We start from the raw sequence: 16,021 nt of genomic DNA on the forward strand, positions 1-16,021 counted from the left end.
ATTAGGGGTCTCTTTAATACTTAAGAGATTGAGGGTACTGTACAATACGGTTTTATAAATAAATATAAATCCTCTCATGAGTTAAAATTAATTACAATTTCCTTAATATTTCTACCAAACTTATAAACTACCCAGATTATTATAAGGTGGTTAAAAACCTCACCGACTTTGTTAAAAAAATCTTAATCTAACTTACATAATAACTTTCATCAAATAATTTACACTAAATGATCCTATAATTTATTCTCTACTTTATCATACGCGTGAATTTTAATTTATGACATTCTAATTCATTCTAGATAAAATTTGAAGGCAATGCTCATTGAACTTTGATAATATCGAATCTAAACGTGACCAAGGTTATGGTACCTATAACTTGTATAACCTATATGAAGGTTGCGTAACGCATATGACATTAATTTGATTTCTGAGGAATTGCATTATTTATGTAACCTCTACTATTCCTAATAGAACGTGGGAATAAGTAAATGCTATGTGTGATATAGGCCACAATTGACATAAGGGCTGTTCTTTTATCAACGTCTTTTGATTTTTATTTTTTTTATATTTTTAACGGGAACAGTCAAAATCCTAGTTGTTACTATCCAACGTCAATAATTTCTTAGAGAGTATCATTGATTAATAGTTTTGATGGATATAATACGTTTAAAGGTAAAGTTTTGAAAGTCCTCGGATGAGCAACAAACTTAAGTTTTTAAACGTTTCCAAAAAACAACGTAACTGAAAAAAATGTATGCTCATATCATTGAGCCATTATTTAATTAATTTGACACCTACACGTAATTAGTATACTTAGCAGTCTTATGTGACTTAGGGACATAATTTGAAACCATGAATTTCACGTAGCGTTTTCTGTTATCTTTCAAATTCTAGAACATGTACGCAAGCAATTTTATTGATAAAACACGAAACAATTAATTCTCCTTACTATGAACTGATTTGAAGATTCAAAAGATATGTTTCCAATACAGCAGTGGCCAAAAGAGTACAAATATACCTCAAGTCTACTCGCCTGTGTGTGTGGAAAATCAGTTAAAGAGTCGTCGTTGTTTCTATTTAATTTTACAATAGCGTATAATTAAACAAGAATTCTCTGCAAGAAATTAAAATTATAAGCTGTAATCTATAACTATACAAGTAAAATATATTAGATAAGATAAAGTAAAATTAAGGAAATACACCTTTTATACATAAAAAAAATTACAAAACTTAAGCCTAAAAGAAAATTTTAGTTATTTATTACCTAAAGATACGTAATAGATGTTATATGTTATGTCCAAAATTATAAAATTTGTGTTTTTGATCTGTGTCAATCAATGGATGACATAAATGTAGAACCATACTATTGTCTTGATTATGGACTGAACCAGCAGACATCACGGAATGTGGCGAGCGCTCACCATTGATAGTTCTGTGGTTGCAACAAGTAGTTAGGGGAGGTAGGGGCAGGTGTCCATTGATTGATAAGAGATAACAGCTGATTGTGGGGGAGGGATGGGGGAGGAGATAGATATAAGCTGTCCTCCTCTGCGCTACCGGTCTTCCTTGTCGACACTTCGAACTGTGAGTATCATCATCAGTTTTGCACGTAATCATTATCTTAACACAAATCTACATGCAAAATAATCATATCTTACTTAGATTGATTTTTGAAATTTTTTACTTTAATGTGGGTTGAAAGTAATGGTAGAAAATGGGGTGATCAGAAGTTGCATTTGCAGTAAACTAATATAAAATATTTTGACACTATTTGACACTTTGTTAAAACCAAAGGAAATATGGTGTTAAGGTATTAAGTATTAAGGTTGCTTAACATTTTGAGCTAACCTTATTGAGGTTAGACGTTTCTCTACTGAAACTCAACCAATCAGTCGATTTGTTAGACAGTTACAAACTAACTACAAACTATAATAGTAATAATAAACCAATTACGTAATGAAAACAAACCCAGAACAATACTGTTAAGTTAAAATAGAAATTTCAGACACTTTCAAATACCTACTTGTACAGTAATATGACATTGTTGAGGTAAACATATTTGGGAATATTATGGTATTCAACTTACTGAAATTTAACAATTCAACCAATCAAACAATCTGTCATTCGCGAAACAAAATATCGAATGATCAATTTTTGCAATTTAATTATTGAATACAATTTAATTGACGTTTTAAGACACAGAACATTATTTTTTAGAATCCATGAGCTCCCTAAATACGAACAACACAAGCAAAGACCAGTTAAAATATTACATTGTAATCATTCTACCAAAAAAGTTCACCTAAAACAGTTGTAGTTTTTGAGAAGTATTTTGAGAAATATTTATAGTTGTAAAAAAACGGACATTTGTATGAAAGTCATATTTTTTTAAGTTAAACAACAACAGTAGCCAATGCTACTGTTTTAAATTACACTCAACAAAGTCCGCAAACGAGAGAACTGAGTTGAAATAGTTCGCTAACGTTGAAAATCTTTGTTCCCATACTGGATACTTCTATTTTTTATTAGCGAATTTCCCATATAGGGAATATGCAATTGCCGTAGTACTCATGGTAAAACGTGGACCCAGAACCGATGTTCCTACTTTTTTTCGTTTTGAGGTCCCTAGAGGCCAAACACGCTATCCGTTTGAAATCATGTACAATATGTGTGTGTGTGTGTGTGTCCGTTAGCACGATAACTCGAGCAAAAACTATCCGATTTTGATGAAATTTGGTATATCACCATATAATTATACAAAGGAGCATACTCGTTCACGTGGGCTATCTGTAGTCAATTGTTGTTTCACTTGTGATTTTCACAAGCTTATACTAAATTTAGAAAGGTCAGTTCTAATAAGATTTTTAACTTATATACATTGGATAAGTTTTTAATGGCTAATCTTCTGTAGTTTCAAACCAGCATTCATAAATATATTCAGTATTAACGATCTTAGTTATAAAAGAATTAAACAAATACACTTTTGCCGAGTATTGCAACTTACAATTTTATGAACACAACTACCCAATGACTTGGCAAATCAATAAAACAGATTATGGAAAATCTTAGCCTAGGTCAACATATTATTTTCGGATATGTTACTTAGTTTAATACAGTAAAAAATTTTCGTACTTTATAACTAGTAGTAACTAGTAGTTTTAAACTTATAGCATAGACTAACCAACTTTAAGCAGACTTCTCATCCCATCGTGAATTTTGAACCTCGTTTTTCGTGTCTAGTTCATGATCGGTGACACAAAATTTTGTTTCTATTATTTTAGGGTTAACTAACAATAAATTTGGCTTCAGCTGTTTAGTTCCATAATGATGAGAAATCTACTAAAGGAGTATGTTTTATCATAGACTAACCTTATGTATTTTCTATGATTATAGGTTAAAAAAAACTATATACAGTAGTATAACATTATGGATAGCTGATTTGTACAGAACCTTTTCAATCAGTAGTGTTTTTGTTTCATTTAACAATTTATTTAATTTGTTTTTCACTAAAATAAGGTGAAGGTTATTACCTCGTCTGCACTTATTGTTTTTCAAATACAGCAACCACATTTTTATCCCAACTTAAGCCCCTTCTATAAACATTTCCAATAGTTCATTTGTAACTCTAAGGACGTCCCTCAAAAAAAGTTTACAAACAATACGATACAATAACGATAAATACAAAAACAATAACGATAAATTACAAACAATACAATAACGATACATCTTACAAAAATAGTTTTAGTTATATTTATAGTTTTTTTTTTCTAAACTTGGCCCCAATGTGTTATAGTTTCAAAATAATTAAATGTATCATTGCTTAATTAATAATATTACAGGTATACTTAAATACAAACTTGATGCTATTTTTTACTTAATTTAATGTATACTTGGCACATTTTGTATAGTTTTGGTAGTTAAAATAATTACCTTATTCAAGTAACAGTGCAGCTGCCACTAATTGACACTATTAAGACACCCACACCGAGAAAAATGTAATTACTGTACATTGTATTAAAGGGAGGACATTTGATGCTAATTACCGTCCAAACATGGGTAATTTGACTTTATCATCGCAAATGAGGAAACATTCCGGTTATTTGTATAAGGTTGAAAATAAAGTACAATATCTTTCGTGTATCCATGCTTATGTATAGGCAGTACTTTTTTGTATAAGCGTTTTTTGATTTTTATGGTAGGACCTAGATCTGGGACCGATTTACCTTCTCATTTTAATGTCCGCAGAAGCCAAAAACACTATCCGTTCAAAATTCATATATTTGCTTCAAACGAGTACACCGACGTTTATTCGAACGAGCTCGCAAACCAGCACGATTGGACCATGGGAACGGGGTTTTAAGGGTTTATAAGGTAAATATTATGGTCAAAACATAGAATTCAGCATTTTTTCTTCAAACCATTTTGTAGACCTTAAAAAATTGTTTATTGAATGGTTTTTTACGGTTATTGTTCAAGGAGAAGATTCAACAAATCGTAATCCTTAAATTACCATAGTATATTATTCTTGCGGAGATACGGAAATTCTTGTAGTTTGATTGTTTATGGATATATTTTTATAAAAATAGAAAAATTTATTAATTATATACTTAGTCATTAACATTTTACTAAAAAAACATTACTACCCTCCCTGTAGCAGCAAACCTAGGTTCTCGTCAAAACTAACGTTATTTAATTAAATAGATTTAAGTGAATATAAAATCAGGCAAATGGAAATTCGCTTATGTTTGTTGTGGCGGGGGAGATTTTCAATTATTGATAGAAACGTTACCTTAGTTTTTAAACACCTTTTAATTAAGTACTAAGACAAAGGTGGTTGTTGGGAAAACTATTTTAAACACTCTTAATATTCAAATATCTTAAACAAATACAGCTCTCTTTAGTGTAAAATAGTAAGAAAATTATGTTTTCCCAGTTAATAAATAGAACTAGTAAGGCATTTTGTATGTTAATTGTTGTTTTAAAGTCTTGAGCATTCTTGTTTAAAATTGTATCGAATAAAGATTTGGATGACAGGTAAGGCATTTTGTTTGTAGATATGGCTAAAAATGTAAATTTCTAATGTAAAAAAATTCCTAGGAATCTTGTTTTATTTTGTTTGTAAATGGATTTGACCTGGAAATCTTCATGGAAATGTACAAATAATATAATTAAAATAATAAAAATTTTATACGATCACTATCTTTTAGCAAATTTCCCGTGTCAGGAAAATATCGGAAAGTCCCGGGATCGATATACTTTCTCGTTTTGAGGTCCTCAGAGACCAAAACCACCAGCGTTTCAAATTCATATTATATGTATTATTACTACACAACCATGTGTAAAAGTGATCCGGGATTGATATTTGAAAACATGTAGAAAAAGGTTGGGGGGATGACAATTAAAACTCACACTGTATCTATATTTTTATATGTGTCCGTTAGCTCAATAACTCATGTAAAGATCAACCCATTTTGATTAAATTTGGTACCAATGTGTAAACGCACGTTTATTTGGATGAGTTAGCATACCGGCATGATCGGACAACGAGGGTTTATGGGGGGTTTTATGGTGTGAAAATGGTGTTTAAGTTACCCGTTTTAACCCTCAACAAATATTTTTAACAGTGTATTTCTAAACCATTATGTAGAGCTTAAAAACAAATGATTTAGTATACTGAAGTATTGTACGCTAAATAGCTATGGGGAAAAAATAAAATAAAACTGCAGTTTGAAAATATTATTTTATTTCCATTGATTTTGCTGTATCCATGCTATTTTTATAGAGTATAAATAAACTGTTGTAGTTTGCTTATTTATGGATACATTTGGATAAAAATTTGCAAACTCTTTTAATTTTTTACCAAACTATTGACTTTTTACAAATAAAAAACGCACTTTGTTATTTTCCTGTCGCAGCAAACCTATGACCCATTAAACCTAACTGTATTTAAAAAGGGAATATATCCGACTTTTTTTAGGAAATCTTTTAGTAGAAATACAACTAGGCAAATGGAAATTCGCTTAGTCTACAGGTTTGCTGTGGGGTATTTTTGTTTATTGTTATTTTAAATTACTTAATCAGTTTAACTTATTGCTAATTGTAATGAAAAAATGACAAATAATGAATTTAAAGTGTTTTCGAGGAAAATCTTTCTCGTTGTATTAGAATTTAGGGAATATGTGTGATTGCATTGTAAAGTACCGAGCAAATTCTTTTTAGTACTAGTAAACATTTAAGAGACGGCATATTTAAATGTGAAATACAATTAAATCCAATCAAAATGGTCACATATTTAATATTTTACAACAATATGCCTATATTTTAAATGATTTGAATAGGTTAAATGTAATATTACACTCATTTGATTTAAACCATAAAAACAGTATGCCCTTGGAATTTGCAAGAAAAACAGTCAAATGTATAGCCTGCTATTCTCATACCTGCTTACTATGATAAGTTGCTGAGGATATCATGTTCGTCTCCTGGGATGAATTTCTCCTCCTACGTAGGGGTAACTTCCCCTGCTATTTATGGTAATTGTACCTCAGAGTTGAATGTAAGAACACATTTGGTTAGTTAGTAATTGGACCAAACTGAGATTTTATTGTTCAGTTGTATAATGTACAATAAAATCGAGCAGAATACAGTATTGATTTGGTTTAGCTCGTTAATTTTATTGGTCATAGATTTCGGGTCAATTAATTTTACAATTAATATTATTTTCATTAAATATTTTTTTTACAGTATTCGCCTAAATAAACAGTACTGAAAATGAATAAATTGTATCATAGTAACATATTTAATGAAAATAATATTAATTGTAAAATTAATTGACCCGAAATCTACGACCAATAAAATTAACGAGCAAAACCAAATCAATACATCAATACATCCGCCGCGGATACTGTAATATGACTTTTATTAGTAGAAGAAGCGAACAATTCGTGAGGTTTGCCTAATTGAAGAGGTGGCATATTTTGTCACCAGTATCAGCATTTAGTCTTTATCAACAACTGTATAATTTATGTATAATATTGTAGGTAAATAATACACAACTGCACTCCAAATCATCAAATATTAACTAAATGCATGATTATTGTTAAAGGCAAACAATTTTGTTTAACACTCTTCGAAATATATAATATAAAAAAACTACTTTAAGTGCAGTTTGATATTAAGATATACAAATCGTCTTCACGATTACTTGCCTGACATTCCTTATCCCTCAAACAACTCTTAACTCATTCTTCCATTTCCCTTCCCACCAATGGTCGATGTAGCCAGTTGAAGAGGGACTGCTCCAATAATTTAATACAAATAAGCAGGTTTGGATTCCTCCTCATTGAAAATTTTGGACACAATAAACTGAAAACTTGTATTTTGGAGCAATCTATCGACATAACGTCGGGTAATAATATTCAGTTGCACATACATTTGAGACTTACATATTTTAGGAGGGGGAGGGGGTGCAGCCCCAACAACCCCTTGAAACTGACCACGTTTCCCACGTAACAAAATTTTTGGTTATGTGTGTCTTTCCCCACGAACGCGTTGAGTCCGCATGAGACGATCTAAATACAAAATTCAATAAAACCTTGCATCACGTGTATATAGGAATACTAGAGGTCAAGACTCTGTTTTTATAAAGGAGAAAGTCTATTGACATTTGAAAACTATTTTCATTTTAAATGTTTTCCGTAGCGGAACTGTTATGTGGAATAGTTTTAAATGATTCTGAATAACTAAAGCCAGTAACGGTAAACAAGATTTTCCATTGCGTGTCGACGAACTTCCAATACAACGATCTTGGCCAACAAATGGGTAAACAATAGTTGTAACGTTTAATATATTGACACCTTTTTTAACTATGAACAGATATTTTTGTAATACAAAATGTTTAGTGTACTTTTAAAATATTATCTTTCCAAATCATTCAACAATGATAATTGTCTTATGTTTTATCATAATTCAAGTCTCTCATCCTAATATTTCTCAATCATTTTCTATCTCTGTATCTTATCGTCTTTTATTTAATTGTATTTTATTGGAAAAGTAAATGTTGCCGTCAAACTCTAACACCTTTTTATCAACGAATTTAAAGTAATAATTAGATTAATAACATTTAACTTCTTACTCAAGTGAAACTAACTACAAAAAGTTGATTCCAATTTAATTCTTATTTTTTACTACAACAGTTTACTGGAACACTTGCACATCTTATACACCCTGACTCAAAATCGGATAAATATTCCTTTCAACCTTGTAAGCTGTAATTTATAAAACTAAAAATAACGGAAAGTATATTCGAAATTGAATTAATTCCTACATTTATTATCAAAATCAAGTTCCATAAATACCAACAAATTACAACTTTCATTAGCTATATGACTGCTGAAATCAACTTTTGTACTGGACGCTTGGAATGGAATCAAGTTAAAACGAAATAAATTGAACATCGCTCTGAGTTCAACACCGTGTTGAGGAAACTGGGCGAGAAACTGATACTGCTTTGAAACATGATAAATAATGTAAAAAGATACGATTGTCTGATTGTGATATCCCCTTATATTCGATAGAAATAGGGAATTTACCAATAGTTGGTTATAGTGCTCAGGTGAGTACTAACGCGCGATAACCAAAGGGTTGCCGGTTCGATCCTGAAAAATGACAGCTAATTTGTATAGTTCGAAACAGGGGCCGGCTGTTTTAGGGAATTTCCCATTTAGGGAATAAGCTAAAGACCTGGACCTGGGACGGATTTACTTTTTCATTTTGAGACCCGCAGAGGCCAAAAACACCATCGTTCAAATTCACATCATATATGTCCGTTACCACGATAACTCGAGCATAAATTACCCGATTTTTATGGAATTTGGTATAAACGTGTGAACCTACATTTATTCAAACGAGTTTGCGAAAAACTATGATCGGACTATAGGGACGGGTTTTATGGGGGTTTTAAGGGGTAAAATGTTGTTTTCCCATTTGTTTTCACACTAAAAACATAACATTTTTCAATCTCGTTTTTGAAAATTGTTTAGACCTTAAAAACAAATAGTTTCAGTGAAAATCCAATCAGGCAAATGGAAATATGTCTGCAGGTTTGCTGCGGTGGGTGTATTTGATCATTAGACTGTTCCTGAATAAAAATGATCTTTGCTACAGAACCAGCTGATCTTAGCCGTTAACAAAGCTAATGATCTCAACTCAATTATTTATCCTCAAGGCTTCTTATACTTCTAAATAGGCACTCAGATATGTAGACGTAAAAATATTTTTCCTACAGTCACCCGACAAAGTTGGCTTCCTTGTACTGTTTATAGTACAGAAAGCTTCTAATTGCTGCATATTTATACTTTGCCGTACGGTTTATACTTTGCCGTACGGTTTATACTTTGCCGTACGGTTTATACTTTGCCGCACATCAGGATTCCAACGAAACAACACAAAACAGCGTGGTTCTATTATACACGTAATCCGTGTACGCTTGGAAATAGGTTGGCAACACTTTAAGATAAAAATACTATGAGCAGCTGATTGACTATTATAACTACGATTTAACTGTCATTTCGTGTTTATAGTTTCGGTATTTCTGAACTTTCTGGACTTTTCTTTTAAACGTTTTTAAAACATTCCTACTATCTTAATAAACAAGAAAATAACTTTAAAGCATTTTTTTTAGGCACGGAAACCACTTCAAATTACAGAATCATACGGAACTATATTCTCAAAACGCGGAGCATAATTCTTGCCGAGGAAAAATAGCGGAGTGATACGGACCGCGGGTACTACTTTCTCTAGGGCACCATTTGTTTTGCCAGCTGAACCTCAAAACGTGTTGTATAGTGTTTGAAAGACTAATTATTTATATGCTTTATAGGGACTGTAGGAAAAATATAATGTGTAACACGAGTGAAAAAGGCCTTTGCTGCACTCGAGATCATTCCTAAACATTGCTCTCGTGTGCAGCAAAGTGCCACTTTCACCACTAGTTACACAAATAACTATTTAATTGAATTGTTATTTTATAATGCAATTCAAAGTTAGTCACTGATTGTGAACTGTAACAAACAACTTGCAACCACAAATGATAATGTTTTATAAAACCTGTGGTTTAAGAGGATTCAAGTAGTAAATGAAGTCGGTAACACAAAGTTCAGTACAGAATCGGTGAATACTCGTTCTAGTAGGACTATACGACGTGAGTGAGAACTGTTTCAGGTGGACCGGCCTACAACCACCTAACCACACAAACGCCTAGGTGTCAATAGGGTTAATGTATGTCTACAGGTCTACGGGCATAAGGTGTTAATGACATAGGCTTATCTTACTGCCTCCTCAAAGAATGGCGGAAATGTTTCATTAGTAAAACATACGAACTCGCCTCTATCGGAACGTGGTGTAGGCTATAATCATTGTTGCTCTTAAATATAAACATTTAACATTGGATGCGTGATAATCGGATACATCGGCAGATCATAGCGTAATATCACAACTGTTAATAAACTATTATTTGAATTTCCCAAATATAGCCTATGCTCAAATTCCACCCAACATAAATAAACAAGGCAAACTACTACTTATCCCCGATACTAAAGTTTTTGATTGACAGGGGGTGATTGACCTAACACCCAATGTATCTAGAAATTTACTCTTAGCAAAGATATGTGAATTAAAATAAAATTGAGCTTTATCACTATATACTGTAAACACAATTTTCTGTAGTATAAACCCTTAACAATATAAATACGTGCTTCCGAAACTATTTTAAAATTAAAATTAACACGAGACGTATGGAACATTCTTATCACTATCATTTCATTATTTTTTATTGTCAAAAACACTGAAAATTCAGTACGGATATGTAGTGGATTTCAAATTTGTAATAATGGTAAAACTGAATAATTAGCATTGAGTAGACAGTTAGTTATGAGTATATACAATAAATTATTATTAACTATTCTATTTTTGTAATTGTTGACAATGTTGAGTTGAGTGGTGTAATTATTAGGTTGTAGTTGTAGTTATAATTCTACCTACAACGGTCAATATGTTCAAATCTTGAAAACCAAAAACGGTGTGTAGCTATGTGATAACGCCTGGGCTCGGAGTTCGGATCTCAACTTTAGCTTCTGGTCCATCTAGAAACAAAATACATGTCACTTAAAAGTGATGAAATCTCTCTTATTGGCATTGTTAAGATTGCGACTGTGTGCATCAAAGTTCATGCAGCTTCATACGGACATTTAAAATTTTAATAAGAAATCCAACAATCAACATTTCAAATGTTACCAAACACATTTGCGTATCTGCACCATTTTTCATTCTGAACTACATGACGGAGCTTCCATTTGATTGACTTTCAGATTTTACAAGGACACGGGGTCACTAATGACTGATGGGATCGTCCATTTTACCGGTTTGTCTGTTGAATGAATCAAATCTCAAGTAGTTCAAGGAAATACGTCTGCCATTTGTCAAATGTTGAATCGTACATTTATGTAAATACATTCCAAATTCTGGGAACTTTTCGCTCTAGATGCTTTAAATTTCCCCAGAGACTGGGCGTACCGGTTCCAAACGCTGAGAATGAGGATGCCCCTTTGGATAAGGTCTTCACCCGCTACTGTAAAGTATAATGAAGTAAGGGGGGCTTGTTTATAACAATTAAAAATATGTAATATATTCATGTAAAATAAATATTCTTAATCCGCAAAAAAGGTTTTATTAGAGTTTTTATTGACCATTTTTCTTCAATTGTCCTCGCAAACATGGTCTAAATGAAAGATCCCACTCAATATTATACGTGCACTGTGCAGTACTTTTTTTACGGGGCTTCGCCCCCTAACATTTTTTGTTTAATTAGCAGAATTAGTTGAATTTTTAACAAAACCTCGAAAGTTTTGAGAGTGATTCTATTTCTGAAACGTATATAGTCGCATAAATAAAACCATTGAATTGAAATGGAGAATATATGGAACGATTACTTGAGAAGTCATTAGTTTTTTTTAACTATGTTTTCATTGATTACTGCTGTTTGCAAACGAATTATTAGGTAGTATGGACAGAATAAATGACCAAACTAGTACTTATTTAGATCTCTATTAGTCTACCAAATTTAGAAAACCGTTACGAAATATTTTTTTATATGAACAAATTATTGAAGAGAGTGATTCTAGGAGGATTCAAACAAATCCAGTGATTCAACAAATCCAGAAAAAAACATTCTCCAAATCTACCAAATATAATTATTTTTGTCGATAGTCTACCAAATTTAGAAAACCGTTACGAAATATTTTTTTATATGAACAAATTATTGAAGAGAGTGATTCTAGGAGGATTCAAACAAATCCAGTGATTCAACAAATCCAGAAAAAAACATTCTCCAAATCTACCAAATATAATTATTTTTGTCGATATGCAGAAATTATTGCAGACAGCGATTCAACAAATCCAAGATAAAAAAATGTTCTGCATAGTTTGTATTTCATATTGGCTGAATAATCCCTGATAGATCCTTGTTACTTATCATTTAATCATAATTATGAGATGGGAATGTAAGTAAATCGTGTCTTAAAAAGGAATTAAAAATGAGATAGTCAACCTTTTGTAGCGTTCTAGCGTTGTTTTGGCCTTTATCTGAAGTTTGTCGCTATTATTTGGTGATGGTATGTTTATCGTATTTGAGAGATTATTGTTAACGTTTTCCATCTGATTCAGTTAATAAAAAGTTTCCGCGACATTTCGGAATCTGAAATCTAATATCGTCCTCAGGCGAGAGAGAAGTACCTAAAACATAACAAGATTACTACACAGCCCCAGCAAAAATGTGAAATGCTAAATGTTTTAAATGTTGATACCCGTACCAAAGAACAATAATTGTTTGCACGTTAGTTAAACACTCAGTTAATACCCCAATGTGTTCATTTAATGTATTTCAAAAATTGTTTCTATTAATAAAAACCACCGTTTTACAGTAACAAATTTCCTTAAGCAACCACAAAGTTTGTAATTTAATTTGTTGTGTAAATGTATAGAGAATGTCCACTCTAAGTACTCGGTCCACATAAAATGTGAAAACCTGAATACATTTTAAGAAATTATACAGAAAATCTCTTTATTTATTTTGTTATGCGGTATTTAACACGAAGTACATGAGGAAGGATTTTTCATACTTTTATAATTATGTATTTGTAATTTCAATGTCTCTTAGAGCTAAACACATTTTTCATTAAGTTAACTATCTAGAGTTTTTTATTTCCACGAAACTGTCTTAAAATACAAACCATTATCTTATGGCCCCGACCTCTATGACTTATGGAACCATGCTTTAACATATTGGACTATGCTTATGTTAATTGGGATTTTAGAACGACAGTGATAACCCAAAACATCGATAATCTTGATACAAATATACAATCACGTTTTGTAAACATGGATCTCGTTAAAACAAACTATTACATTACAGTAATTCAAAAGCAACGAGTTGAAATGAATTGTCTTTCAAATCAGCTCCTCTTAAAATCGCTCTCAAGGAGAAAGTGAAAAAGATAAATTTGCAATACACGTGCATCAAAGGACCATATAAAAATTCTATTAGTTTTATCATCTAAATAATAACCTCGAGGACATATACAGGGTGTTTCCAAATTGTCTGGACATATTTTGTAGACTTGTTCCTTGGGCTAAGACAAACATAAAATGCCATATAAGTATGGGTCTAAACAGCCTATATTTCTGTTTGTCGGTCTGTTTGTGATTTGTAAGAATTATTTTATATCTTGGGCATTTTTCAAGACAGAAATTTCAATATTGGTATAAATGTGTATTTTAGTAGGTGAAAAAGAGCTTACAAAGTTTCGTTTCAATATCTCAAGCCGTTTTAATATGGCAGTAATTTAAAATCTTTAGTGCCAAATTTCATGAAAACGGTTAATATTAAGAAAATATTTTTTTCAAATAAAAAAGATTGATAATTTTCAATCCAAATCAAATAAGACCTCGTTTGTTAAAATCGGATGACAAACAACTAAGTTATCAGTTTTTTCTACATCCATTTATAAAACCCATACAATACACAACATTTTACACAATTTAATAGGACTACCATTACTGACTGCTCTGTAAAATAACAAATAATAAACGATGTGGAAGTCATATTAAATTGCGTATCCGAATGTCAAAGAAAAACTGATAACTCAGTTGTTTGCCAGTCATCTGATTTTAACAAACAAGGTCTCATTTGATTTGGATTTATAATTTCTATCTTTTTGATCTGAAGAAATATTTTCTTAATATTTACGGTTTTCATGAGATTTGGCATTAAAGATTAATCCACCTAACACCTAAATCCGCCTAGATTTGTGGCTTTGGAATGGCCGCCATATTGAAACGGGATGATATATTGGAACGAAACTTTGTAATCACTTTTTACCTACTAAAGTACACATTTATACTAATTTTGAAATTTATATCTCGAAAAATTCCCAAGATATAAAATAATTATTTAAATCACAAACAGAAATCTAGGCATTCTAGACCCATACTTATACGGTATTTGATGTTTGTCTTAGCACAAGGAACAAGTCAGAAATTTGTCCAGACAATTTAGAAACACCCTGTATAAAATAATTCGACCTTCAAAATTAAAACATCGTATCGTCCTTATTGGTTTAATCATACAGAACCATTAAAAATTCAAGTAAGATTGGGGTTTTTATAAAAAAAAACCATTGTATTTCCTGTTTATTGTGCTAATGTTTTTTTTTGTACCAAAATTAGAGAAGAAAATAGTATTCATTTTGATAGACACCATACTATTGTATACACTATGTGATACGTAGACAGCAACTTCTTTTTTGCTATGCATTAAAATAATAATTACCACCTATCAAAAATAAAATTTTCCTATAAAGCTACAGGAAGTCAATTAAAGCTTACTAAAAAAGGTTTCTCAGCAGTATTAGCCCTTACATACGCGTTGGAATCTACGAGTACACCATGAAGTTCTACCACCTGATGATTGGTTGCGTCAAGTTCCACATTGTCGATTGAATTAAAATACTTTCTTATTTCCATCAGCTGACCCAGAGCTACCAATGAACCTGTAGCTCCAACCTTGGGCGTTGCACGGACCACATAATATTATATTCCCACGCCAGCTTGCCCAGGCTGCTGAGTAGACGTATGATCTGCGTTCTGTAGAGCTCAGCCCTACAACGACCTCGGGTTGCCTCGTCATACAATGGTGACGACTTTATCAATCGGTTTGACCCAGTAATTTTTGATGAGGTGATCTAATGTCAATGCAAGAATAATCAGCGGTTTTGGGATTGAGAACTATTCTGGTGGTGCAATCGTGTTTGGCGATGGGAAAATGATCTGCGAGTGTACGCAAAAATGATTTTTAAATGAATCAAAAGTGCTGCATTGCCATTCACTGGTGGCGACTTTATCAATCGGGTTAAATTAATTTTTTATGAGGTGCAGGTTTGTCAATGCAAGAACCATCAGCTGTTGGGGGATTGAGAACGTAAGATGTTATTGCGTTTTGATGGACTAAATATTCCTGGGGGTTCTTTAAGGATATTTTTAAAATCGTGACCAAAGGTGTTAGATAAATTTTAAAGGACAATGTCATTGTAAGATTGTAAGATATCTACAGCTCAGGGGCTTAACAATGAATTTAAATAGACAATGTCAGCTAAAAGATGTAACATTTTATTTTTGGATTCGATTTAATGATAGGTGGTTCCATAATAGTGTATTGGTTACCAGAGCGACAGTGGGCATTTAGTACGTTTGATGACATTATCAATACTGTACTTGTTTTTGCTTCAAACCTGTTTGGTTTTAGAGTTGTGGGGAAACAAACAGCTTATTAATACTAAGTTCAAAAACTGTTATAAATATATCTAACTTATATCTAACTATCGGAACCGTTACCATACACAGTTTGGAAGTAGTGGGTTGGGAATTGTGGCTGGAATTTCCAAGTTCTGTTGTTTGACTCCATTTATCA

The 16,021-nt window shown here is 31.9% G+C and overlaps 1 protein-coding gene across 1 annotated transcript in view; it reads left to right on the forward strand.

Annotated features, from left to right (window-relative positions):
• The first annotated feature begins 1,576 nt into the window (after positions 1-1,576).
• LOC128994740 (neural/ectodermal development factor IMP-L2-like) overlaps positions 1,577-16,021 on the forward strand; it is a 34,820-nt gene continuing 20,375 nt past the window's right edge. The window contains exon 1 of the mRNA XM_054419495.1: positions 1,577-1,584. The gene's annotated coding sequence lies outside the window, so the exon portion shown is untranslated. The remainder of the gene's footprint in view (positions 1,585-16,021) is intronic.

Source organism: Macrosteles quadrilineatus, unplaced genomic scaffold, assembly GCF_028750875.1.
Source record: "Macrosteles quadrilineatus isolate MER2022 unplaced genomic scaffold, UCM_ALF_1.0 Scaffold_5__1_contigs__length_97177068, whole genome shotgun sequence".
NCBI classification, from domain to species: Eukaryota; Metazoa; Arthropoda; class Insecta; order Hemiptera; family Cicadellidae; genus Macrosteles; species Macrosteles quadrilineatus.